This window comes from Pongo abelii, chromosome 12 (assembly GCF_028885655.2).
Source record: "Pongo abelii isolate AG06213 chromosome 12, NHGRI_mPonAbe1-v2.0_pri, whole genome shotgun sequence".
NCBI lineage: Eukaryota > Metazoa > Chordata > Mammalia > Primates > Hominidae > Pongo > Pongo abelii.
The window spans coordinates 123,064,411-123,091,868 of NC_071997.2; the positions used below are offsets into that span (position 1 = coordinate 123,064,411).

Genomic DNA, 27,458 nt, shown 5'->3' on the forward strand with positions numbered 1-27,458 from the left:
AGCCCGCAGCCCCCTCGCGGACTACGTAACTGTCCTACTCTTGAGAACCAAAACCAACCAATAAGAAAGTGGGCGACGCCTACTGCTGAGTGGTTTGATCAAGCTTGGTTCCGACGATCGTTCATTCCAAGATAGACTTGCTCCTCCGGCGGCAGGGGGGCCGCACAAGGCCGTGCTCGCGAGCGCGGCCTATGTCCTCTGTGGGTTTCGCCCTCCGTGGGTTCTGCCCTCCGTGGGTTCTGCCCTCCGAGTCTCGCCCCTCGCTGGCTTTTTTAAGGGGAAGCCTCGGGGCTTGGAGGAAAGCTCACGGACTGTGAGTTAGACCTAGGTTTCTAGTCACGGCTCTCCTGCTTGCTTGTGCCTCAGTTTCCTCCTCTGTAAGAATTAGATGTTATCTGTGAGCCCCTTATAACTCAGTCTCCACCGGGCGTGGTGGTTCACGCCTGTAATCCTGGGGAGGCTGAGCCGGGAGGATTGCTTGAGGCCAGGAGTTGGAGACCAGCCGGGGCAACAAAGCGAGACCCCTTCTCTACATAAGTAAATAACTGAATAAATAAATGCATGAGTGAATATAATTGAGTCTCAGATAGTAAGTGCTCAATAAATTTAGCTCTTATTGTTTCTTCATCTAACACATTCATTCCTCGTTTTATTTATTAAACAGGAACTGGTTTGTGTCCTGGGGATTCAGCAGTGAACAAAGTAAACAAAAGTCCTTGCCTTCATGGAGATTCTATTCTGATGGGGAGAGACAAAAATAAATAAGGAAAATATGTGGTGTGTTAAATGGTGGTGAGTTCCAAGGAGAAAAATAAAGAGGAGAGGAGAATGGGAACAACAAGGTGGTTTCAGTCTGAAATGGGATGTTCAAGAAAGATCTCATTGAGAAGAGGATTTTTGATATAATCATACATCTCAAGAAGTTAGAAAAAAGATTAAACTGAAAAATAATGGGATGAAGGAAATGTTTAAAAAAGAGAAATTAATAAAAGAGAAAGCAAGCTTCGATAGAGAGGCTCCACAAAGGCTTGCTGTGGTGGCTGGTGCCTGTAATCCCATCACTTTGAGAGGTGAAGGCGGGCAGATTGCTGGAGGGCAGGAGTTGGAGACCAGCCTGCCCAACATATTGAGTCCTCATCTCTATAGGCTGGAGTGCAATGGTGCAATCTCAGCTCACTGCAATCTCCACCTCCCAGGTTCAAGCAATTCTCCTGCCTCAGCCTCCCAAGTAGCTGGGATTATAGGCACGCGCCACAACGCCCGGCTAATTTTTGTATTTTTAGTAGAGACGGGGTTTCACCAGGTTGGCTGGGCTGATCTCGAACTCCTGACCTCAAGTGATCTGCCCGCCTCGGCCTTCCAAAGTGCTAGGATTACAGGCGTGAGCCACCACGCCCAGCCTAAAAGATATTTTTTAAGAAGAGAGTCTCAACAAACTAACATTAGCTCTTTGAAAATACTAATACATTCGATAAACTCTGGAAAGATTGATCAAAAAGAAAAGAGCCCAGCTTGGTGATGCACACCTACAGTCCTAGCTACTTGGGAGGATGAGACTGGAGGTTTGCTTGAGCTCAAGGCTGCAGTGAGCTATAATCGGGCCACTGTGCTCCAGTCTGAGCAACGGAGCAAAGAAAATCAAAATAAACTGATATCAGTGTTATCGCTAACCAATATGTAGGGGCATCACTGCAAGTACCACAGACATTAAAAAGATCATAAGGGCATATTCTGAACAACTCTAGGCCAATAAATGTGAAAATTCCACCAATTTTTTTTTTTTAAGACAGAGTCTTGCTCTTTCCCCCAGGCTGGAGTGCAGTGGCACCATCTCAGCCCACTGCAACCTCCGCTTCCCGGGTTCAAGCAATTCTCCTGCCTCAGCCTCCTAAATAGCTGGGACTACAGGCGCCTACCACCATGCCTGGCTAAATTTTGTATTTTTAGTAGAGATGGAGTTTCACCATATTGGCCAGGCTGATCTCGAACTCCTGATCTGCCCACCTCGGCCTCCCAAAGTACTGGGGTTACAGGCGTGAGCCACCATGCCCAGCCTAAAAGATATTTTTTAAGAAGACAGTCTCAACAAACTAACGTTAGCTCTTTGAAAATACTAATACATTCGATAAACTCTGGAAAGATTGATCAAAAAGAAAAGAGCCCAGCTTGGTGATGCACACCTATAGTCCTAGCTACTTGGGAGGATGAGACGGGAGCTTTGCTTGATTTTTTTAAGAAAGAAAGAAATTTTTAAGAAAGAAATAGGCCAGTCATGGTGGCTCGCACCTGTAATCCCAGCGCTTCAGGAGGCTGAGGCAGGAGAATATTTGAGGCCAGGAGTTTGAGACCAGCCTGACCAACATGACAAAACCTCGTCTCTACTAAAAATACAAAAATTAGCTGGGCGTGGTGTTGCACGCCTGTAGTCCTAGCTACCTGGGAGGCTGAGGCACAAGAATTACTTGAACCTGGGAGGCAGAAGTTGCAGTGGGCCGAGATCATGCCATTGCACTCCAGCCTGGTTAATAGAGCGAGACTGTCTCAATAATAATAATAATTTTAAAAAGAAATAAATAACACCCATCTTATACAGATGCTTCCAAATAATGAAAAAAGAAGAGCATTTACCAACACATTTTAGGAGACAAGCATGACCTTGACACAAAAACTTGACAAGGATATTTCAAGAAAAGTCAAAATTAAAAAGCAATTCCTCTCATAAACATACATGCAAAAGTTCCAAACAAAACATCAGTAAATTGAATGTACATCCTGTTGTACTCAGCAATATATAAATAGGATAATAAATCACAGCCAAGTTAGGTTTATTCTAGGAATGCAAGGTTAGTTTAACATCAAGCCTGTAATCTCAGCATTTTGGAAGGCCAAGGTGGACAGAACACTTAAGCCCAGGAATTTGAGATCAGCCTGGGCAATATAATGAGACCTCATTTCTGCAAAAAATTAAAAAATTAGCTGGGTGTGGTGGCACAGTCCAATAGTCCCAGGTACTCAGGAGACTGAGGTGGGAGGATCAGTTGAGGCTGCAGTGAGCTGTGGTCACGCCACTCACTGCATTCCAGCCTGGGTGACAAAGCAAGACCTTTTCTCAAAATTAAAAAATGTTAAAAGAAAAAGTAGAGAAAAAAGAATAAAGATTTAAAAAATAAATAAAAGAGAAAAAATAAATCATACAGTAATCTAGTGTGATGCAAGGATAGACCAAAAAATTGACAGAACTGAATAGAAAGTCCAGAAACGGACCCATAAGTACATATAAAATAATCTGATTTACAACAAAGCTGCTACTAAAATTCAGTGAGGAAAGAATAGCTTTTCTCCTTTTTCTTTGTTTCTTTTTCGAGATAGAGTCTCTCTCTGTTGCCCAGACTAGAGTGCAATGGCACAATCTCGACTCACTGCAACCTCTGCCACTCAGGTTCAAGCAATTCTCGGGCCTTAGCTTCCCAAGTAGAGGTAGCTGGGACTACAGGCATGTGCCACCACACCTGGCTAATTTTTGTATTTTTTAGTAGAGACGGAATTTTGCCATGTTGGCCAGGCTGGTCTCGAACTCATAGCCTCTAGTGATCCACCCACCTTGGCCTCCCACAGTGCTGGGATTATAGGTGTGAGCTGAAAGAATCGTTTTTCAATAAATGGTTCTGAATCAATCAGACATGCATGTGAGAAAATTATTGACCCCTTTCTCACACTGTACACAAAAATTAATTCAAATGGATCCTACATGTGATAGGTAAAACCATAAAGCTTCTAGAAAAAAGACTGGTAAATATCTTTATGATTTGGGGTGGAATAGACTTCATCAACAGGGCACAAAAAGCACTACTCCTAAGAGAAACGGTCATTACATTGGATTTCATTAAATTAAGAACTCTGATTCATCAAAAGATGTTGTTAGGCTGGGCACAGTGGCTCACACCTGGAACCTAGCACTTTCAGAGGCTGAGGTGGGAAGATTGCTTCAGCCCAGAAGTTCAAGATCAGCCTGGGCAACATAGAAAGATCCTATCTCTACAAAATTTTTTAAAAATTTAGTTGGGTGTGGTGGTGCATGCCTGTAGTCCCAGCTACTCAGGAGGCTGGGTCAGGGGGATTGCTTCAGCCCGGGAAGTCAAGGCTGCAGTGAGCTGTGATCATGACACTGCCCTCCAGCCTGGGTGACAGAGACCCTGTCTTTAAAAAAAAAGACGTAATTAAAGCAAACTAAAAACTGAGAGAAGAAATTCACAATACATATTCGACAAGACATGTAACAAAGGTTTCCTACCAATCAATTAAGAAATAATAAACAATCCAGTTAAAAATAGGCAAAAAGATTTGAACAGGTATTTCATAAAAGCTAACAGCTAAATGGTCAATAAATATATGAAAATGTACTCAACATCATTACTTATCAGACAAGTACAAATTAGGTCAGGCTTGGTGGCTCATGCCTGTAATACCAGGATTTTAGGAGGTCAAGGCCTTGCCTTCCGCCATGATTGTGAGGCTTCCCCAGCCACATGGAACTGAGTAAGTCCATTTGAACCTCTTCCTTTTGTAAATTGCCCGGTCTCACGCATGTCTTTGTCAGCAGTGTGAAAACAGACGAATGCAGCGCGTGAGAAGGGAGAGGATCTGCAGCACCATGGAGGGGTCAGCCCTAGCATAGAGGGTTCATCTGCTGCAGAACGAGGAAAGAAGGGAGAGCACGTGGGACAGCGCAGGTGCACGAGGTGGAAGGTCTGTTCTCTGAGCTTCATTGAAATGGAAGCAAGTCATCAGTTGAGAGTGGGGATGGGGAGGGCTGTGGGAAGTTTGAGAGGAGACCAGAGGTGTAATAACTCTTGGAAATGAAAGAATGGAATCAGGAATCTAGCAAAAATTGCCAGCAGCATGAGGGCCTACTTGACATTTGCAATCATAAATATAAAGATAAGGCAGTCAAGACACCCAGCCATTCTGATGCTCACTTTGTTAAAACATTCCCTTTACCCTGAAGGGACAAATTAAGTGTATTCCCCATTTCAAAAATATCTGCCAATACTACTGACAACTACTTGTCATCCCAGGAATACTTACTTTCCTGTTTTTTAAAAAAGAAGATAACTAGCTCATCTGTGGGTCTGGCAGGTCTTTGAAATGTTTTGCCGTGAGGTATCCAAAAGCCTTCTGTGGGGACACAGGACTTTTGTGGGTATTCATGCTCAGTCCAGATGACGGCGATGCCCGCACTATATCTGCACAGTCTTGTCTTCATAAAATTGACTACATCCTGACACCCTCCAGCAGTGTGCACCTTCTGCCTTTAACTTCTGCTGCCACTTGCTGCTGGTGGATGAGGCAGTGGGTGAATTGCCCCCGTGGTGCTATCAATGTCTTGTCTCAGAGCTCTTCTAGTATTCTAGGTTCTTTCACGGTTACACAGACACAATTTTACCACAAAGTGTTGTTTATAAAAAGAAATGGTTTATTGTCTAGAATAGGTGTTTCCTGGTGCATCTTCCCATTACAAGTGGTTTTTTTTTTTCCTATGTTCCATTGTGGAAATAGAATCTAGCAACTCTCATGCAGAGACATGTTTGAAACATCTGCATCTTATCCATCTGCGTCTTATCCAGCAGCATTGCAAAGCTTCGAATGGCAGACCAGTGTAATTTGTTCTAAGATTTGTCTCTTCTAAATTTTCCGCACTGTTTTCTACATCTTCCAGGGGTATTTGTGACAGTATTTGTCATCTTGTCTTTTGGCCATAGTTATCATGGCAGGATGATAGAAAACAGATACAAATAAAAAATAATTTTAGAGAGGACTAAAAACATTGTAAGGAAAAACACCACACAGCAAGGTATATACCTATATAGGGTGACTTGTGTGGAAGATAGTGAAGAGAATTTTTATAGGGTCATCAGAGAGACCTCTCTGAAGAAGGGCCAGTTGAGCAGAAATGGGAATGGAGAGCTGGGTGCGGTGGCTCACACCTGTAATCCCAGCACTTTGGGAGGCTGAGGTGGGTGGATCACTTGAGGTCAGGAGTTCATGACCAGCCTGGCCAATATTGTGAAACCCCATCTCTACTAAAAATACAAAAATTAGCTGGGCATGGTGGCACACGCCTGTAATCCCAGCTACTCGGGAAGCTGAGGCCAGAGAATTGCTGGAACCCAGGAGGCGGAGGTTGCAGTGAGCCGAGATCGCACCACTGCATTCCAGCCTGGGTGACAGAGCAAGACTCTGTCTCAAAAAAAAAAAAAAGAAATGGGAATGGAGTGAGAGACTTGCAAGAATATGAGGGAATGAGTCTTAGGGAGATGAAAATGCCAGCTAGATGAGGACCCAATGGCCAAAGGTCTCCTGGGCCTACGGGGCTGATGTTCAGCCAATGCACCCATAGTGCCTGTTCCATTTGTTAAAATATTTACACCGGGTGTCCCCTGAAAGTCTCACCTCTTGGCCACCATCATTGGCTCCCACCAGGGAAGAGAGGACAGACTCCTGGTGAGCCAACTGGTGGCCAGCCAGCCGGCAATGACTGCCTCGGACTGCCCACTTACCTCATATCTGGGTGTGGAGATTACAGCCTTCATGGGATTCGGGCTTAGGGAGAGCCAGGGAGAGAATTTCCTCAGTAGGGGCCCTACCCAGGCCCCAGCCAGGCATTGAGGGCTTCATTGGAATAGTGGATGCTCCATGACAGGAGGGAGGCTATGGGGGAAGGAAGGGACCAAGGGGATGATTTGGGGCCTGAGGACACCAGGGTGTATGGGACTCCCTCTTTTCACTGTTCTTATTTAACCTCACCTCCGTTTAAGGGGACATGGTCGTTAAAACCCACCACACACCTTTGAGTCAAGGGTATTGACGTTGATTTTATTAATAAAGTGAGAGCTAATGCATGTTTAGCATTTTGTGAGCCAAGCACCAATCTAAATGTATTTTGCTCATTTGAAGTATCATCATCATCATCATCACCCCATTTTACAGATGAGAAAACTGAAACAAAGAGAAGTCATTTAAAATTTATGTAAGCAGCTGAGCCAGTGAACAAAAGAAAGTAGCCTGATGGGGACACACACCCAGTTTGAGCCACCCTACTATGACCCTCTCAGGAAGGATTAGGCTGAACCTAACTAAATATGACGTTTCACAAAAGACTTTTGTGACTTAGCCAATGAAAAGATGTTGAATAACAAGCTCAGATGAAATTGGATAAGGATCCAAAAAAAATTTTAATACAATTGCTCTTAGTCCACCGGAAGCTCAGGAACAATTCATTATCATAAAAATATTGTTATTTGAGAAATTCTCTATTTTGAGACTCTTAGTTACCTAGAAACCACTGATTTGAAGGGAAGTTACTGGAGGATTTTGGAGCATTTCCCTCTGTCAAATCATAACTCCGATTAAGTCATCATCTCATTAGTGAGAATGTATCAAACAAAAGATCATACCAATGACTTGTTTTTCTTTTTTTAACTTTTAAAAACTTTTTCGATTTTTAATTTTTGTAGGTACATAGTAAGTGTACGTAGTTATGGGGCACATGAGATGTTTTGTTACAGGCACACAATGCATAATCCATCATGGAAAATGAGGTATCCGTCCTCCCAAGCATTTATCCCTTCTTACAATCCTTTTTTCCAATTACACTCTCTTAGTTATTTTAAAATGCACAAGTAAATTATTATTGGCTATAGTCACCCTGTTGTGCTAGCAAATACTAGGTTTCATTCTTTCTATTACTTTTGTATTCATTAACCATCCCCACCTCCCTCTTCACCATTCCCTGCCCCTGACCAACTACCCTGCCCAGCCTTTGATAACCAATCTTCTACTCTCTATCTCCATAAAGTGACTTGTTTTGATTTTTAGATCCCACAAATAAGTGAGAACGTGACGTTTGTCTTCCTGTGCCTGGCTTACTTCACTTAACATAATGACTTCCAGTTCCATTCATGTTATTACAAATGACAGGATTTCATTCTTTTGCATGGCTAAATAGTATTCCGTCGTGAATATGTACCACACTTTCTTTATCCATTCATCTGGTGACGGACACTTAGGTGGCTTCTAAATCTTGGCTATTGTAAACAGTGCTGCAATAAACATGGGAGTGCAGGTATCTCTTCAGTATATTGATTTCCTTTCTTTTGAGTATATAACCAGCAGTGGGATTGCTGGATCATATGGTAACTCTATTTTTAGTTTTTTGAGGAACCTCCAAACTGTTCTCCCTAATGCTTGTACTAATTTGCATCCCCACTGACAGTATTTGAGGGTTCTCTTTTCTCTACATCCTCACCAGTGTTTGTTATTGCCTGTCTTTTGGATATAAACCATTTTAACTGGGATGAGATTGTAGGTTTTTGTTGTTGCTGTTGTTGTTGTTTGTTTGTTTGTTTTGAAACAGAGTCTTGCTCTGTTGCCCAGGCTGGAGTGCAGTGGCGCGAATTCAGCTCACTGCAACTTCCGCCTCCCAGGTTCAAGCGATTCTCCTGCCTCAGCCTCCCGAGTAGCTGGGACTACAGGCATGTGCCACCACACCCAGCGGAGATTGTAGTTTTGATTTTAATTTCTCTGATGATCGATGATGTTGCGCACCTTTTCATATACCTGTTTGCCATTTGTATGTTTTCTTTTGAGAAATGTCTATTAAAATATTTTGCCAATTTCTTTATTGGATTATTAGAGTTTTTTTTCTATAGAGTTGTTTGAGCTCCTTATATATTCTGGCTAATAATCACTTGTCAGATGGATAGTTTGCAAATATTTTCTCCCATTCTGTGGGTTGTCTCTTCACTTTGTTGATTGTTTCCTCTGCTGTGCAGAAGCTTTTTAATTTGATGTGATCCAATTTGTCCATTTTTGCTTTGGTTGCCTGTGCTTGTGGGGTATTAATCAAGAAATTTTTGCCCAGACCAATGTCCTGGAGAGTTTCCCCAATGTTTTCTTTTAGTAGTTTCATAGTTTGATGTCTTAGATTTAAGTCTTTAATCCATTTCAATTTGATTTTTGTATGTGGTGAGAGATAGGGGTCTAGTTTTGTTCTTTATTGAAGAGACTGTCTTTTCCTCAGTGTATGTTCTTGGCCCCTTTGTCAAAAATTAGTTTGCTGTAGGTGTGTGGATTTGTTTCTGGGTTCTCTATTCTGTTCTGTTGGGCTATGTGAGTGTTTTTATGCTAATAGCATGCTATTTTGATTACTATAGCTCTGTAGTATAATTTGAAGTCAGTTAATGTGATTCCTCCAGCTTTGTTCTTTTTGCTTAGGATAGCTTTGGCATTCTGGGTCTTTTGTGGTTCCATATAAATTTTAGGACAGTTATTTCTATTTCTGTGAAGAATGTCATTGGTATTTTGATAGGGATTGCATTGAATCTGTAGATTGCTTTGGGTAGTATGGACATTTTAACAGTATTGATTCTTCCAATCCATGAACATAGAGTATGTCTCCATTTTTTGGTGTCCTCTTCAATTCCTTTCATCAGTGTTTTATAGTTTACATTATAGAGATCTTTTACTTCTTTGGTTAATTCCTAGGTATTTAATTTTGTTTGGCTATTGTAAATGGGATTAGTTTTTTTATTTCTTTTTCAGATTGTTCACTGTTCACACCAATTATTTCTGAAAACCAATACATGACTTAGAGTATTAGGCTGATTTGATGCATGTTCTGTGTTATATTAATATCATTTTGTAAGCAGTTTTTATTTATTTATTTTTTTTGAGATGCAGTCTCGCTCTGTTACCCAGGCTGGAGTGCAGTGGCACAATCTCGGCTTACCGCAACCTCTGCCTCCTGAGTTCCAGCGATACTCCTGCCTCAGCCTCTGGAGTAGCTGGGATTACAGGCTTGTGCCACCATGCCCAGCTAATTTTTGTATTTTTAGTAGAGATGGGGTTTCCCCATGTTGGCCAGGCTGGCCTTGAACTCCTGACCTCAAGTGATCCTCCTGCCTCGGCCTCCCAAGGTGCTGGGATTACAGGTGTAAGCCACCACACCCGGCCAGCAGTTTTATTATATAGATAAATATAGTTTGGTTCATTTGGAAAATAGAAGATAATATATTTAAAATTTTTGATTTATATAGAAACTTATATATGACTATGCATTCCTCTACCAGTTGTTAAGTATGAGTATTTTGAATATTCTGTCTGGGACCATGGTTAGGTATTTTGATCTAATTCTAAGTCAGTGGAAAAGTCATTGAAGGATTTTGAGCAGAGGAATGATGCAGTCTGATTTACGCCTTGAAGTCTTACTCAGACTGACTATAAAGGATAAGGGCACAATGGAGATGACTAATTGGGAGGCTGTACCAGGAATCCAGCCTAAAGATGTATGTGGTGCCTGTTAGGACACTAGAGAAGGGCAATGAGAAACAGATGTGTTTTGAAGGTAGAGCCAACCATGGACTGGATGTAGTTGTGAGCAAAAGAGAGGAATCAAGGGTGCCAAACTGTAGTGAGTGGAGGAGACTATGAGATGATGGTGAGAAGATATTGGGGTGAAAACTCAAGATTTGGGACAAAATTTGACATGTCTATCGGAAATACAAGAGAAAATATTGAGGAGGAAGTCAACACATGAGTCTGGAATTCCAAGGAGATGTTCTGGCTGGAGATATGAATTTGGAAGTCATCAGTGTCTGTGGGGGATATAAAGCCATGGACAAAGTGAAGACACCTAGGAAGTGAGGGCAGATGGCAGGTGGGAGAAGAGAGCCCAGGGCTAAGTCACAGGACACCATAGCATTAGAAGTCAGGGACAGCAGAAGCATCCGGCAAAGATGATGGAGAAGGAGGAGAACCAGAGGAGTGTGGTGACCGGAAGCCACATGTGGTGACCGGAAGCAAGTTTCAAGAAGAAAGAAATGTCAAATGCTATTAAGAGTTTGAGTGAGTTCAGCATAGGACTTAGCAAGATACACAGCATTGACACGGTGATTTCAGGAAAGTGATAAGGATAAAAGTTTAATTGGAGCAGGTTTAAGGCAGAATGGGAGGAGGGAAAGGGGACACAAGTGGTGACAACTCCCTGAAAGGGGGAGCAGAAACTTGGGCAAGAGCCGAAGGGAGCTGAAGGGAATATGAACGACTGCAGCCTTTTGTATGCTAGTGGAAATCAATTGTGGGTTACGTAGGAGAGAGGCAGAATTACAGGAGTGAGCCCTTGAGGGTGAGATGGACAGATCTGGCTCTGATGAGACCACCCCTAGGGCTGCATTATTCTTATGTGACCAGGTCATGGAAATTCAAGGAATGTGGCCACAACTCAGCTAGGCTGCAGCCCTGATACCCTGATATTCAGGGTGTGGCCACATTGGAGCTGGTCCCACTGCCTCCTCCTCACCCCCTGATACTGCCAACATCCCAGGACTTAGAACTCAGGACAAGTCAGCTAAAAGTTTAGCTAAAGAGGTGTGGCAATAGCTAAATACTACCTTGAGGCAGCAGAGCAGGGTCTCTGGACCCAAGAGAGTAGATTTAAGTCCTGGCCCTCCTACTTCCCTGCTAGCTATAGGGCCTGGACAAATCGCTTCAGTGAGTCTCAGTTTTCTCATCTGCAGTATGGGGGTGATAACTTTGTCAGACCACCTTATGGGGCTTGAAGGCACGAATGGGATGCTGGATATACAAGGGCTTTGTCAAAACTTTGTACACGGAAAAGTGAGGTACAAAGACCATAAATTGTCATTAGGCTTATTTTACCATATCATCATCCCCTGTTCATTCCCACAAAACAGCTTTGTGGTGGAGGCATTTCTGAAGACAAATTCCGGTGCCACTCCATTGTGGGCTGAATTTTCACTAGACTTTAAATTTTTGAAAGCTAAAGAGCAACTCCTGGCTCATTGCAAGAGCCTCCCAATTTCCTCACTGACATAAGTGTATATCACGTCAAGATCATCAGTCAAAAGGGAGGGGTAGACATATGATTATCTTCAAAGCTTTCTGGGAGTCTATTAAATGCTAATCACAAGGCACAGGGATGATCCAGAAAGCAAACACCCTTGTTGCTTCTCATCCACCCTCCATGTTCCTGCTGGAGAGAAGAGAGTATCCAGCACTTGCCCTCTGAATGGATCCTCCAGGCGCTCCAAGGCCTGCTGGTAGGCTGGTCTGCCCATAACTGAAACTGAAACCACTTGCAGTTTGCATAGCCCTGGGGAAGGATAAGGAGTGGGTATTTGCTAGGCACAGACTCTGTCAGGCACTGTACCAGGCCCATTACCCAAATGATCTCTTAACTGTTGTCATTAAACAGTAAAGGAAACTGAGGCTCAGGAGGACTAATCAGGTCACCCAACCAGCAAGAGGCCAAGAGGGAACTTAACTCAGTTCTGCCTGTTCCAAAGAGCCTACTTTTTCTGCTAACAGACCAAGTGCTTAATAAAGGTTTCTTAGTGAATGAATGGATGAATGAATAAAGTACTCTGGATGCAAAATCACTTTGTCAAAGGAGCTCGACAGCCAGAAGGCACAGCCCCAATTAAACAGAAGCAAAACAACCTTCTAAGAGTGTGCTTAACTCAAGAGTTTCCCAAACTCACGAGTGATAAGATCTCAGGCAAGTTGCAGAACCTGCTGGGGACTGGTTTATTCCATTTATAGGCTTGGGGCAAACCGGTCTTGCTCCTCCCTCCCTTCCAGGAAGGAGAGTAACAGAGCCACAGAAGTCTCATTTTAAATAAAAATCTAGGGCTGGGCACGGTGACTCACGCCTGTAATCCCAGCACTTTGGGAGACCGAGGTGGGTGGATCACAAGGTCAGGAGTTTGAGACCAGCCTGGCCAACATGGTGAAACCCCATCTCTAATAAAAATACAAAAGTTAGCTGGGCATGGTGGTGTGCGCCTGTAGTCCCAGCTACTCAGGAGGCTGAGGCAGGAGAATCACTTGAACCTGGGAGGCGGAGCTTGCAGTGAGCCGAGATTGCGCCTCTGTACTCCAGTCTGGTGACAGAGCGAGACTCCATCTCAAACAAACAAACAAAACAAAAAACAAACAAACAAAAAACAAGGGAGTAACCAAGAAAAGAACACATGGAACAAGATATCAGGAAGCAAGAGATCCAAAATATACAAGGCAACATGAACCCCCAGGATGATGGGGACTAGAAACCAGGATGACATCCACCCAGCATCCAGTCTCAACAGAATAAATGGAAGGAAGGCTGGCTCTGAGAAAGAGATCTCCGGGAATTAGAGGAATATATGCAATGTTTGAGATTATGGAAAACATTACTGATGGAGTTGAGGCTGACTTGTTGGGGCATTAGGAAAAATTAATGGTGGATGTGTAGAAAATGAGACAAGTGAGAAAAAGGTGGCAAATGAACAACTCTAGTAAAAATGAAGAACTGAGGAAGAAAGGTGTTATGGGCATTAAGTTACTGGTTTTCTAGTGAATGACATTTGCACAATCATAATAAAGTATATCCTAACTACTGATATAACTAACACTGTTTTATAACTATATTGGGGGGATGGTGCAGAGGAAGTGGGGAGATATGTGAGATTGGAGACCTTATTCATCATTGTGGGAACTCATTCGTAGTCTCAAAATGTACATGAATATGCGAAGGAATAGGGATAACTCCAGCCCCATGACTTTAACTAACATCTATAGGACTTCCAAATTTAAGATGATGAGGGAAAAATGTTCCCACTTATTTTTTCTCTGAAAAATTACCCCAAAATAAGAAAAGTAACTAAACAGAAACACAAACTCTATCCTTGTAACAGCAGACATGGCAGTCCTGAACCTTTAAATGTGAAGCGACTAAGTGGCTAGAGGAATGACAAAAAAGTGGACAAAGAGGAATTCAAATGTCAGCAGAAGTAGAATTTATATACAACAACACTGACCGATTTTAAGTATACAACGATGAGTTTTGACATCTGTATACAGCAGTGCAACCAGTACCAAAAATGTAATTTTAAATTCTATCCCCAAATCCCCTAACTGCTAGCAACTGCTGATCTGCTATCACTATAGGTTTGCCTTTTCTAGAACTTCATGCAGTGGGCGCATACAGGGAGTTGTCTTTTTTGCCTTAGTAGTGCTTTGCAATTCATCTATTTTGCTGCATGTACCAGCTCATACCTAGTAATTGCTGAGTAGTATTCCACTTAGTAATTTTTCTTTATCTATTTACCAACTGATGGACATTTGGATCACTTCCAGTGGCTACTCTGAACAAAGCTGCTGTGAAAACTCAGGCACATGTCTCAGGTGTAGACTTGTTTTCACTAGAGTTGAGAAAATATTTAAGAATAGAATTTCCAAGTCATATGGTAAGTGAATAGTTAACTTTATAAGTGAATGCTAAACTTCTCTCCTTTCCTTTCCTGTCCTGTCCTCTCCTCTCCTCTCCTCTCATCCTCTTCCATCCCCTCCCCTCCCCTCCCCTCCCCTCCCATCCCATCCCCTCCCCTCACCTCCTCTCCTTTCCTTTCCTTTCTTTTTCTTCTTTTTTTTCTTACTTTTTTTTTTTTGGGACAGGGTCTCACTCTGTCCACCCAGGCTGGAGTGCAGTGGTGCAATCACGGCTCATTGCAGCCTAGCCCTCCTGGCCTCAAGTAATCCTCCTACCTCAGCCTCCTGAGTAGCTAAGACTACAGGCATGTGCCACCATGCCCAGCTAATTTTTTTTTTTAATTTTTTTAAAAATTTTTTTGTAGAGACAGGGTCTGTCTATGTTGCCTATGCTGGTCTTGAACTCCTGGGCTCAAGTGATCCTCCTGCCTCAGCCTCCCAAATGCTGAGATTACAGGCATGAGCCCTTGTGCCAGCCTAGGCTAAGCTGTTTTCTAAAATGATTGTACAGTTTTGTATTCAGCAGTGTATGAGAGTTCAAGTTGTTCCATTCTAATGCTTGGCATTATCAATCTTTTAAATGTTATCCATTTCAGTGTGTATGTAGTGGTATCTCCTTTTGGTTTAAAGTTACATTTCTCTAATGACTAATGATGTTCAGCATTTTTTTCATGTGCTTATTTGACATCTGTGGTTTTTTCTTTGATAAAATGTCTGCTCAAATCTTCTACACAATTTTAATTGTCTTTTATCATTACTGAGTTGTGAGAATTCTTTTTTTTTTTTGAGTCAGTCTCACTTTGTTGCCTAGGCTGGAGTGCAGTGGTATGATCTTGGCTCACTGCAACCTCTGCCTCCTGGGTTCAAGTGATTCTCCCGCCTCAGCCTCTCAAGTAGCTGGGATTATAGGCACGCACCACCACAGCAGGCTGATTTTTGTATTTTTAGTAGGACGGGGTTTCACCATGTTGGCCAAGCTGGTCTCAAACTCCTGACCTCAGGTGATCCGCCTGCCTCAGTCTCCCGAAGTGCTGGGATTACGGGCATGAGCCACCATGCCCGGCCATGAGAATTCTTTGTATATTCTGGTACAAGTCATTTATATAGTCTGGTACAAGCCAATGAGGCTTGCCTTTTCATTTTCCTAATGGTGCTTTCAAAGAGCAGACATTTTAATTTCTGATGAAGTCCAAATTTGATGTAGTTTTGTATTTTCTTTTGTAGTTTTTGCTTTTTGTGCCCTATTTTAAAAATATTTGCCTTGCCCAGGATCACTAACATTTTCTTCTTCTTTTTTTTTTAAAAAAAAAAGTTCATAATTTTAGCTCTTACATATAGTTTATGTTCCGCTTCAAGTTAATTTTTGAATTGGTGTGAGGTAAGGTTAAGATTCATTTTTGTACATAGAGTCAACCAATGATTTCATTACCTTTTATCGAAAAGATTGTCTTTCCCCCCATTTAATTGTCTTGACACCTTTGCTGAAAATCAATTGACCATATGTGTGGGTGGGTCTATTTCTGAATTTTCTATTCTGTTTTATTGATCTGTATGTCAAAATTTACTTGAATACCAAATTATCTTGATTACTATTAGCTTCATAGTAAGTTTTGAAACCAGAGAGCATAACTCTTCCAATTTTTTTCCTCTTCACAATTGTTTTGGCTATTCTATGTAAAAAATTTTTTAAATTTCTTATTAAATTTCTTTCTTTCTTTTATTAAAATTGAGATGGGGTCTTGCTATGTTGGCCAGGCTGGTCCCAAACCTCTGGGCTCAAACAACCTTCCATCTTGGCCTCTTAAAGTGCTGGGATTACAAGTGTGAGCACCACACCTGGTCTGCTTATTAAATATTTTTTTTTTAAAAAAAAGACCTGCTAAGATTTTGAATATTATTGTGTTGAATCTAGAGAATCAATTTTAGGGAGAACTGGCATTTAAGGAATATTGAGTCTTTCAATCCATGAGTGTGGTATATCTTACCATTTACACTCACCTTCCTTCATTTCTCTCAGTAATGTTTTATAGTTTTCAGAGTATACCTATTGCACATATTTATTAAATTTATTCCTATTTCATAACTCTGTGTGTGTGTGTGTGTGTGTGAGAAAGAGAGACAGAGAGAAAGAGAGGTTTCTTTATGTTCTGAAAGTTGAGCAAAAGAAAATTTGTTAATTAAGGATTGCGGTTAGCTGAATTCCAGTTAGGTAAGATTTTACCATATTTGGTACTCACAATAATACCTTCAAATTATATCACACCCCATGTTCAAAAACCTTTATTGAGAAATAATCAATTTACAAAGGGAATAATTGGAAACAGCTGGACGGGCTGATTAAATAAGTGATGCTCTATTCTTGCAGTGCAGTCATACAAATCACATTATGCAACAATGATTTTCAGATGGAGTCAGGGTGTCTTACCGGGTCAGGCAGGCATCACGTCTCCTGCTTCTGCTGTGATCCCAGGAGCTCTATTTTTACCCATTTTGGCTCTTGAGGTCCCTAGTAAAATTTTATTTCAAACAGAGCTCCAATGAAGAAAATTTTTAAAGATCATTATTGAAAAAGAATTTTTAATGACTGAGAAAGATGATAATAGAATTATAAGCAGATTACAAAAGAATGTCTTTTATGTCCCTTTTGGGGGAAAAAAGAAGAAATATGTGTATAGAAAACAATCAGGGCTGGGTGCGGTGGCTCATGCCTGTAATCCCAGCGCTTTGGAAGGCCAAGGTAGGTGGATCACAAGGCCAGGAGTTCGAGAACAGCCTGGCCAATATGGTGAAACCCCATCTCTACTAAAAATACAAAAATTAGCCAGGCGTAGTGGTGGGTACCTGTAGTCCCAGCTACTCGGGAGGCTGAGGCAGGAGAATCACTTGAACCTGGGAGGCAGAGGTTGCAGTGAGCCGAGATCACACCACTGCACTCCAGCCTGGGCGACAGAGCAAGACTCTGTCTTAAAAAAATAAAAAAGAAAAAGAAAAAGAAAAGAAAACAATCAGAAGGCTACACATGTATAAAAATATTTATAACAATTATTTCTGTGCAATTGGCTTATGAATTATTTCTAGATGTTTGTCCTCATTTGTATTTTTCTAAATATATATAATGTAGCATGTATTATTATTCTCTCATGAAAACAGAATAAACTAAAATTCCTTAATATATTACTCAAACTCTCCATCATCTGACATAAAATGTCTTTCTAGACTCCTTGCTAAGCCTCAATTCATCAGGGTCACGAGTTCTAGCCTCAAAGAATTATTCACTGTTTCCTGAATACACCCTGTGTTCCCTGGTCCACACCTTTTCAAGGGCTATGTTCTTAGTCAAGAATTCCCTAATCATGCACTACCACTTCCTATAGGAATTCAACCATTCAAAATATATATAATAAAATAAGTTAAAGCAGTAAACAATATTCAAGTATACTACACAGAGAGTATAACTTTAACCAGTTAAAGAAAAAAATGCAAAGAGAAAACTGGAAGGGATGCTGTAAATAATGTATAGTGATGGCCTCCTGCATACTGGGATTATAAGGTTTCTGGTTATTTGTTTGTTTGGCTTGGCAAATCACTTTACCCTCTGAGTTTTTGATTCCTTGCAGCCTGTGGGAAGGATTAAATGCGAGAACGTGAATGTGCTCTGTAAACTGTAAAGGGATGTTGGAATGTGAGCGACACATTTGAAATGTGAGCTGTGTGAAGCTGTCCCCTTTGAGGCTGAGGCTCCATCACCCCACATTGTCTACCATGCCCCATTCAACAAATGGCTGCTAATTTAAATCTTACACTAATCCTGAAAATAGAGCAAAAATCCCTTTGCATCCTGAAATGTTAACAATAGACCTGAGATTTCACAAAGGTCTGTGCTCCAGAGGGCCTAGGATTTTCATAAAGATTGGATTTTCCTCTGCTGTTCCCAGGACTTGTGGCCTTCATAAGCCATCCAGTCCCCAGGCCAGTAATCCATGGGCTCTGGTACAGCCCAGGGGTGCACTTCAGTCTTTTTTAAAAATAGAAAACTCTAGGCCAGAGAAACACTTACACTGAAGATGGCTCTGGAGCCCTGGGCAGAGTCACTCACTCCCCGCCTCTCTAAGCAAGATGATGCCTAGAACAACCTGTGTGCAAGTCCACCTGCCAATGGCCGTTATCAACCGAACAGACTCCAGGAGCACCGAGAGGATGGCAGCCACCACCTCCCATTCCTCAGAGTCACAAGTGGGGAAGCAACTTACCAAAAGCATATGCTAGTTAGTGCAGCTAGCTGGCACTGGAACCAGAGCCTACCCAAGTGTTGTTCATTTCAGCTGAGATTGCTTTAGGGAAGCAGGGATTCTACTCTGCTTGATACCCTCAGCACCAGGCAGAGCCTGGCCACAGCTGGTCCCCCTGAATCTTTGCTGGACACAACTGTGCATAAGGAGACATCAGCATGTTACTTTCCTGACACCCAACTACTGCCCCCAGAAGAGATTTTTTCCAGGCTGAGAAGGACCTGGCTGCCTGTCCAGGAGTGGGGCTCAGTAAGCCATGAAGTGATTTACAAACATCGGCCACCATGGTTTATTACAGGTAGAAGCAACAGTGAAAATCACGACGGTGAGACCAAGCAAAGCGGATGGACTGAAGGACAAGGACAACCCTGCCCAGCAGAGGGAGGGAAAGCCCAGGCTGGACTCCATGTGGCCGGAGCTTCCAGAGTTGGTTTTTATTTTATTTGATCTTTTTTTGAGACGGAGTGTTGCTCTTGTCGCCCGGGCTGGAGTGCAGTGGCACCATCTCGGCTCACTGCAACCTCCCCTTCTCGGGTTCAAGCAATTCTCTTGCTTCAGCCTCCTGAGTAGCTGGGATTACAGGTGCCCGCCGCCACACCCGGATAATTTTTGTATTTTTAGTAGAGACGAGGTTTCACCATATTGGCCAGGTTGCTCTTGAACTCTTGACCTCAGGTGATCTGCCGCCTTGTTGGGATTACAGGCATGAGCCACCCTGCCTGGCCCAGGGTTGGCTTTTAAATGCAGAAATCCTTACTTTTAAAGACGTCCTTGGACTTCTTCTTTTTTTTTTTTTTTTTTTTTTTTGAGATGGAGTCTTACTCTGTTGCCCAGGCTGGACTGCAATAGCACAATCTCGGCTCACTGCAACCTCTGCCTCCCAGGTTCAAGCGATTCTCCTGCCTCAGCCTCCCGAATAGCTGGGATTACAGGTGCCTACCACCATGCCTGGTAATTTTTGTATTTTTAGTAGAGACAGGATTTCATCATATTGGCCAGGCTGTTCTCGAACTCCTGACCTCAGGTGATCCGCCTGCCTCAGCCTCCCAAGGTGCTGGGATTATAGGCGTGAGCCACTGCACCCAGCCATCCTTGGACTTTTAAATGCTGACTCAGGGTGCTTTAGAACAGTGTAAGGCCAACCAAAATAAGTCTGACCATGGTGTCCAGTAGTCTGCCACCTCCAGGATGGACATCTCTCTGACTGATGGCAACCGAGTCTAGGCTCTTGACATCCAACTACTGGGGCAAAACCTCTGGGGTGTGGGGGAAAGATCGCTGCCAACAGAGGGACCCGCTTCATCTGTGTAAGCCTCAGGCTCCTCATTTGCAAGACAGAAACCATAATATCTACCCCGTAGGGCTGTTGGGAGGGTTAAATAAGGTGATGTAGGGGAAACTGTAAAATAATGTACTGAGTGTAAATATACAAATAATAATGTCAGTATGTAGTATCTTTAAGCCACTAAGGTTAGATGATTCTGGGTTTAAGATCCACAACCCTGGCCAGGTGCCGTGGCTTAAGCCTATAATCCCAGCGCTTTGGGAGGCCGAGATGGACAGATCACTCGAGGTCAGGAGTTCAAGACCAGCCTGGCCAACGTGGTGAAACCCTGTCTCTACTAAAAGTACAAAAATGAGCCTGGTGTGGTGGCGTGTGCCTGTAATCCCAGCTACTCGAGCGACTGAGGCAGGAGAATCGCTTGAACACGGGAAGCGGAGGTTGCAATGAGCCAAGATCGCGCCATTGCATTCCATCCAGCCTGGGCGACAGAGCCCAGAGACTCCATCTCAAAAAAACAAAAACCAAAAGAAAAACGAGACTATTTTGGGGGGATAAGCATTTGTGAGTTCAGAATGAACCACGTCCACATTGCAGTCTCCACATATCAGAATTTTCATACAAAGGGTACCATGTGGAAGAGAGAGAATGGAGTGTTGCCACCATAGGGCCATGTGCCTCAGAGTAAGTTCTTTCTTCTCTCTCTGGGTCTCAGTTTTTCATCAAGAATATGAGTGATTGAACCAGCCTCCTTCCAGCTCCGAAGTTCTTAGATGTTAGCCTCCACATCAGTCCTGTTTAATAAGGGCGAAGGCAACAGATGCAGATGGGCTCCTCTGGGGTTCCATTCTGGCATTTCTGGCAGGTAGGAGAGAAAGGAACCTGACAGCCTGGAATCTTCCACGCCCTGACTCATGCCAGCTCAGCTTCACGGTGCCCGGCCTGTGCCCTGCCCTGGGCCCTGCCTACATGGACGGCTGGCACAGCAGCCAGGCCCTCATGAGCTGATGCTGTCACGTCCCCAAGTACAGGTGACCCAGGAACGGGACTCTTTGAAGGAGTTGGGGTGGGGGCTCAGTACAGACATGGGCTGCCTTGGGCTAGGATTGACTTCTCAGATTAAAGTCAGACAGACGGGCTGCTGGTGAGGGCCTCGTGCTGCCTCCTAACACAGCAGGGAGCATCACAGGGCAAGGGTGCACGAGAGAGCTCGCTCTCCAGGTAAACAACCCACTCCTGGGATAATCCATTAATCCATTCACCCACTCAGCAGGGCGGATCTCTCACCCAATCACCTCTTAAAGGCCCCACCTCTTAATATGGAAACATTGGGGATTAAGTTTCAACATGAGTTTCGGAAGGGACAAACATACAAATCACAGCCACCTGGGTCTGTACTTAGGACCAGATCACTGATAATAGTAATCACAGCAAAGTCATCCCTCACTGTCCATGGGGGATTGGTCCCAGGACCTTCTGTGGATACCAAAATCCATGGATGCTCAAGTCACCAATAGGAAATGGTGTAGTATTTGCATATAACCTTCTCATGTCTTCCGTATACTTTAAATCATCTCAAGATGACTTATAATACCTAGTACAATGTAAGTGCTATGTAAATTGTTGTTATACTGTATTCATGTCTTTTTGGGTTTTGCTTGTTTGTTCATTTTGAGATAGAGCCTCATTCTGTCACCCAGGCAGGATTGCAGTGGCTCACTGCAACCTCTGCCTCCTGGGTTCAAGCGATTCTTGGGCCTCACCCCAAACAGCTGGGATTATAGGCACATGTCCCCACTTCTGGCTAATTTTTTGTATTTTAAATAGAGACAGGGTTTTGCCATGTTGGCTAGGCTGGTCTCGTGCAATCCTCCTGGCCTCAAGTGATCCACCCACCTCAGCCTCCCAGACAGCTGTGATTACAGGCATGAGCCACCGTGACCAGCCATTCATATATATTTTTTTAATTGTTAAATTGTGCGGTGGCTCACACCTGTAATCCCAGCCCTTTGGGAGGCCAAGATGGGTGGATTACCTGAGGTCAGGAGTTTGAGACCAGCATGGCCAACATGGTGAAACCCCGTCTCTACTAAAAATACAAAAAATTAGCCGGGCATGGTGGTGGGCACCTGTAATCCCAGCCACTCGGGAGGCTGAGGCAGGAGAATCCCTTGAACCTGGGAGGCGGAGGTTGCAGTGAGCCGAGATCGCACCATTGCACTCCAGCCTAGGCAACGAGAGCGAAATTCCACCTCAAAAAAAAAAAAAAGAAAAAGAAATAAATTTTAATTTTTTTGTTTTTAAACATCTTTTTCAAATGTTTTCCATCTGCAGTTCATTGAATCCATGGATAAGGAGGGCCGACTGCCCTGGGCCCCGGCCTGTGCGCAGCGCTTCCCAAGGTGCTTCCACACGCATGGTCTCCTTACAGAGTGGGCTTCCTCACCCCGAGGGGACAGTGGGGGAGACGGAAGCTCAGAGAGGCTTCCAGATTCTGCCTTAGACACAGTCATTGGGCGGGGTGGCAGCAACTGGCTTGCCTCTCCCTGAAATGCCATGAGCCGTATGTACTGTGCGCCTCCAAGGTGCCTGGCATTGTGCTTAATGCTGTCTGCAGAGTCGTTCTGTCTTTACGGCACCTCCGTGGGGCATGGGTTGTTTTACTAAGGAGAAAAGCAAGAGACAGAGAAGGTGTGTAACTTGCCCATGTTCATGAAGCCACTGGGATCTGGAATCATCAATCGGATCCTTCTAAGTCCAGAGTCTGAGCTCTTACCCCTTCCCCTGCACCTGCTCCCCACCCCCACTCCCGCCTCCACCCCCAGCTTCCTGAAGGAGCAGGGCGGTCTCTCCCAAAGCCAGCATTCCGATTCTGTGACTTCATCTGTGATTTCATCGTGGGAGTTGGTAGCAGTTCTCTTAGGTCTGCTGTCATGATCTCACCCTTTCTCTCCTAACCGGCTCTCCTCCGCGTGACCTTGGGCAAGTCCTTTAACCTGGCTGGGTTGGTTCCTGGTGTAAGAAGGGAGAAGAGAGGCCCACGGTGACTGCCGACACCTGGCAGGCTGATATCCAGGGCTCTTGTGTGGACTTGTGGGTCTCCCTGGGACCAAACCCTGTGTGAAGATCAGGCTCCAGGTTGGCCCCGTGTCAAGCAGGACCTTGAGAACCCATAGACCCGTGTTCTAGAAGCATATACAACCCCAGATCCGCACATACCAGCAGAGCATTAATGTCTCCCCATCACGAATGCCAAACGCTAGAGCTGAGAACGCTGGAGGGACCCTGGGATCTTTAATGGGCCCAGCGTTGCTGCAGAGGAGGCCTGGGGACCCATGGCCGCACCGAGGTATGGTCAGGCCTGGTTCTGACATCACTCAGTTCCCTGGCTCTGGGCCCCAGCCACCCGATGGATGACACCTTGCCGAGTGTGGCGGCTCCCAGGGTTGCTCTTGTGGAACAAGGACTCCAAGCAGAAAATTCTCTGAAGGCAGGAACCACCTAGGGGTCTTGGGTCCTGAAAGGCGAGCATCCTCTTTCCCCACCTCCAGGAAGCCCTTTTCAATATTTCTCACACTTGGGAGGCTAAGGCAGGAGGATAGCTTGAGCCCAGGAGGATCGAGGCTACAGTGACCTATAATCACGCCACTGCACTCCAGCCTGGGTGCCAGAGTGAGACTCTGTCTCTTTAAAAAAAAAAAAACTGGGGAGGGGGGGCGGGCGGGACATGCAATTTGGACATAGAAACACACAGGAAAATGCCATGTGAAGATAAATACAGATGTGGGGGATGCTTTCTTTTGTCCCCTATGGTTGATGTTTAGTTCAACTTATTTGTTTTGGTTTTACTCTGTTTTAGGGATCACCCCTCCCCATACAATCTGACTGAATTTTATTTACTGAATATGTAACACATTAACGATGTTACAAAAGTTTGTTGAAACTATGCAAAAAAGGTATAGTCAGAGAAATATCCTTCTGTCCCCTTTCCCTTCTACTCCATTCCCTCCCACCTCTGTAGGTAATTAATTTCATTAGTTTCTAGTTTATCTTTCTTGTGTTTCTTTTTGCAAAAATAAACAGATTTGTATATTTTTAAAAATTTCTCTTTCTTACACAAAAAGTAACATACGACATGTGGATTTTATTTTTTCTACCTACTAACAGATTCTGAAAATAATTCCATAACAATTTATAGAGCCCTTCCTCATTCCTTTTTCAGCCACCTTCTTAATTCACTAGGTTGCTTTAGGGGAATGGAGGCAGAAATCCAGGTGAGTTTGCCACCTTTGTAACAACAAAACCCTAATGTTCTTCTTTTCCTAATCATTGTTATTGAAGTATTAAGCACTATTTATTTCCCTCCCTCCCTCCCTCCCTTCCTTCCTTTTTTTTTCTAGGTTAAACACACATAGTAGATAGAAGTCTACTGCTTGCCAGGTCTTGGTCAAGGCGGCTGTTCCTGGGCGTGGGAAGCTTTCCTCCACTGAGTGACTCAAGGATTGAGGCTCCTCCCGGCCTCTTGCTCCACCATCCCCTATGGTCTCATCATCATCTGCAAGCAGCTGGGAGAAGAGGGTTTGTGAAGGAAGCACACTCAGGCCTTACTTTTTAACTAAAAAAGTCAAAGTGCACAAATCACATACAAAGAGTGCACAAGTCATAAGTATATATCTTGTTGAACTTTAACAAAGTGAAAACATCATGTAAATCACTACCCATGTTAAGAAACAAGACATTATAATATTATCATCATCCAGTCCTTACCTCCCAAAAGTAGCCAGTCTCCTGACTACTATGCATTAGTTTTGTTTGCTTTTGAACTTTATATAAATGTAGTCACAGTTTATACACACTCGGGTCTGGTTTCTTGGACTCGAGACTCATGTCATTGTGTGTAGTAGTATTAATAGTTTGCTTCCCTTCATTGTCATATAGCACTCCATTTTATAAACATATATTTATCCATTCTCTTGCTGATGGACATATGGGAAGAGCAATGGCTGCTGAGTACTGTACTTGTTTCTTGGTACATCTGCATGCATTTCTGTTGGCTGTAAACCTATAAGTGGACTTGCTGGCTCATAGGGTATGCAGATATTCAATTTAGTAGACAGAGTTTTGATCTTGTTGCCCAGGCTGGAGTGCAATGGCACAATCTTGGCTCACCGCAACCTCCGCCTCCCAGGTTCAAGCGATTCTCCTGTCTCAGCCTCCTGAGTAGCTGGGATTACATGCGCCTGCCACTACGCCTGGCTAATTTTTTTGTTTTTTTAGTAGAGACAGGGTTTCACCATGTTGGTCAGGCTGGTCTCGAACTCTTGACCTCAGGTGAACCGCCTACCTCGGCCTCCCAAAGTGCTGGGATTACAGGTGTGAGCCACAGTGCCTGGCCATCTTTTTTTTTTTTTTAAACTCTGGCCAGAGGAATTATAGAAGGTTCTTGAGAAGGTGGCTTTAAAAAGACCATACATAGGCCAGACACAGTGGCTCATGCTTATAATCCCAGCACTTTGGGAGGCCGAGGCCGAGGCAAGAGAATGACTTCAGGCCAGGAGTTCAAGACCAGCCTGGGCAACCTAGTGAGATCTCCAGCTACACAAAAAATTTAAAAATTAGCCAGGCATGACGATGTTTGCCTGTAGCCGTAACTACTTGGGAGGCTGAGGCGGGAGGATTGCTTGAGCCCAGGAGGTACAGTGAGTTGTGGTCATGCCACTGCACTACAGCCTGGGCAACAGAGTAAGACCCTGTCTCAAAAATAAAAGCCTATAAACAACGATCAGGACCAGGACTGTACTGGGGGAGAAAAGGAAAAGAAATGCCGGGAAGAGGGAGTCCACGGGCAAGATCTGCAGGCCAGAAAGTGACTGGTGGATTTTAGGAATAGTCCAGACTAGTGTGTAGGACTATAGGCCCCTGCAGATTGGACATGGGCAAGCTGTCCTTAAGAAACATCTGGCCAGGCACGGTGGCTCAGGCCTGTAATGCCAGCACTTTGGGAGGCCGAGGTGGGCAGATCACTTGAGGTCAGGAGTTCGAGACCAGCCTGGCCAACATGGTGAAACCCCATCTCTACTAAAAATACAAAAAAAATTTAGCCAGCCGTGGCGGCCAGCGCCTGTAATCCCAACTACTTGAGAGGCTGAGGCGGGAGAATTGCTTGAACCCAGGAGGTGGAGGTTGCAGTGAGTCGAGTAACAGAGCGAGACTCTGTCTCTCTCTCTCTCTCTCTCTCACACACACACACACACACACACACACACACACACACAGAAACATCCCAGTGTGGTTAAACCTCCGGGCCTCTTCCTGCTTCTAATTTTCATCAGTGAGAATGGGAGAATACTAACTTCTCTCACAGGATACAGAGTATGTTAGGGAGTCGTAATTCATCAATGTTGTATTGGTTTTTCTTTTTCTTTCTTTCTTGTTTTTTTTTTAGCCTTTGTTGGTGCTTTGCTGTCTGTGTGGAGGACACAGAGAGTCATAAACCACGATCTCCTCTCTTCCAGAGTTCCTTCTTGGCGTTAGAGTCATCGGCCGGCTGTGTCGTAGCCAATGTACTGAGCTTTGTGGCTCTTGGAGCTGGCTCCCTCCCTCTCCGCTGCCTCCATGCGTGGAGGTCACTTGCTGGAACGCAGATGTGTGCAATGCCCAGAGATCCAAGTAAAATATCTCAACCGGTTCTTGTTGTTGTGGAAACAGCTTTGGCTCCCAGATGGTTGACACAGACAAACAGAAGTCCCTGCTCCGTCTGACATCACGTGGCTCAGCTGCCATCTCAAAAAGTGAGCTTCCTGTGTGGATAAGGCAGCCCCATAGCCAGCCTGGCAACAGACAGCTTCATGAGAAGGGAAAAGATGAAGACGGATTCCTGGGCGAGGCCGACAGTGGATCCGCCATTCCTGCCTGAGCCTCTTCCACAGCTGTCCTTTTTAGAGGTCACCAGACCATCCTCACACAGACCTCATGGTGCCTGCACCTGGACTCATTAGAAGGTTCTGTTGCCTTAGCTTAGTAAATTTTCATGGAGAGCTTTAAGTTTTCCTTTTTGCATGTTATCCTCATAGTTGTACTCTCCAGGGGACTTGTTCCTTCGGTAATTATCTTTAACGAAGGTATTTCCATATTGACGCGAGGTGGGTGGGGTGTTGAAGAGAGAGGGAGACTCAAGATGGTGCATTGACTCTGGATTACATTAGAGGGGTTAGATGGATGAGTGCTAGTTACATCCCAATCAGAACATTTGCACCACTAGGTTTCACCAAATGCCAATCATACTGGACTGAGCTCCTCTGCTCCTCTCCCTGAAACATTAACAAAAAGTCATTAACAAAAAGCCTTCCTTTTCTGAAGGCAAATATCTATCTATCTATCTCATCAGTCTTAGGGCTGGAAGAGATGCAGCTCTGGGCTGGCTCTGATGAGGACTTGTCACAAAGGCTTGGGTAAGTGACTTCATCTTGCTGGGGAGAAATGGTCTCTTGCCCCAGGTTCAAATGGTCGCCACCTTCCAGCTGTAGTAGGGATCTTGGGTGGGGCAGAGTTGAAGGCTAACC

At 44.0% G+C, this 27,458-nt stretch overlaps 1 long non-coding RNA gene across 1 annotated transcript; it reads left to right on the forward strand.

Annotated features, from left to right (window-relative positions):
• The first annotated feature begins 4,249 nt into the window (after positions 1 to 4,249).
• LOC134759670 (uncharacterized) lies at positions 4,250 to 27,458 on the forward strand. The gene is made up of 3 exons (XR_010136226.1): positions 4,250 to 4,746; positions 24,297 to 24,474; positions 26,412 to 27,458. It is a non-coding gene; the product is annotated as an uncharacterized LOC134759670 (long non-coding RNA).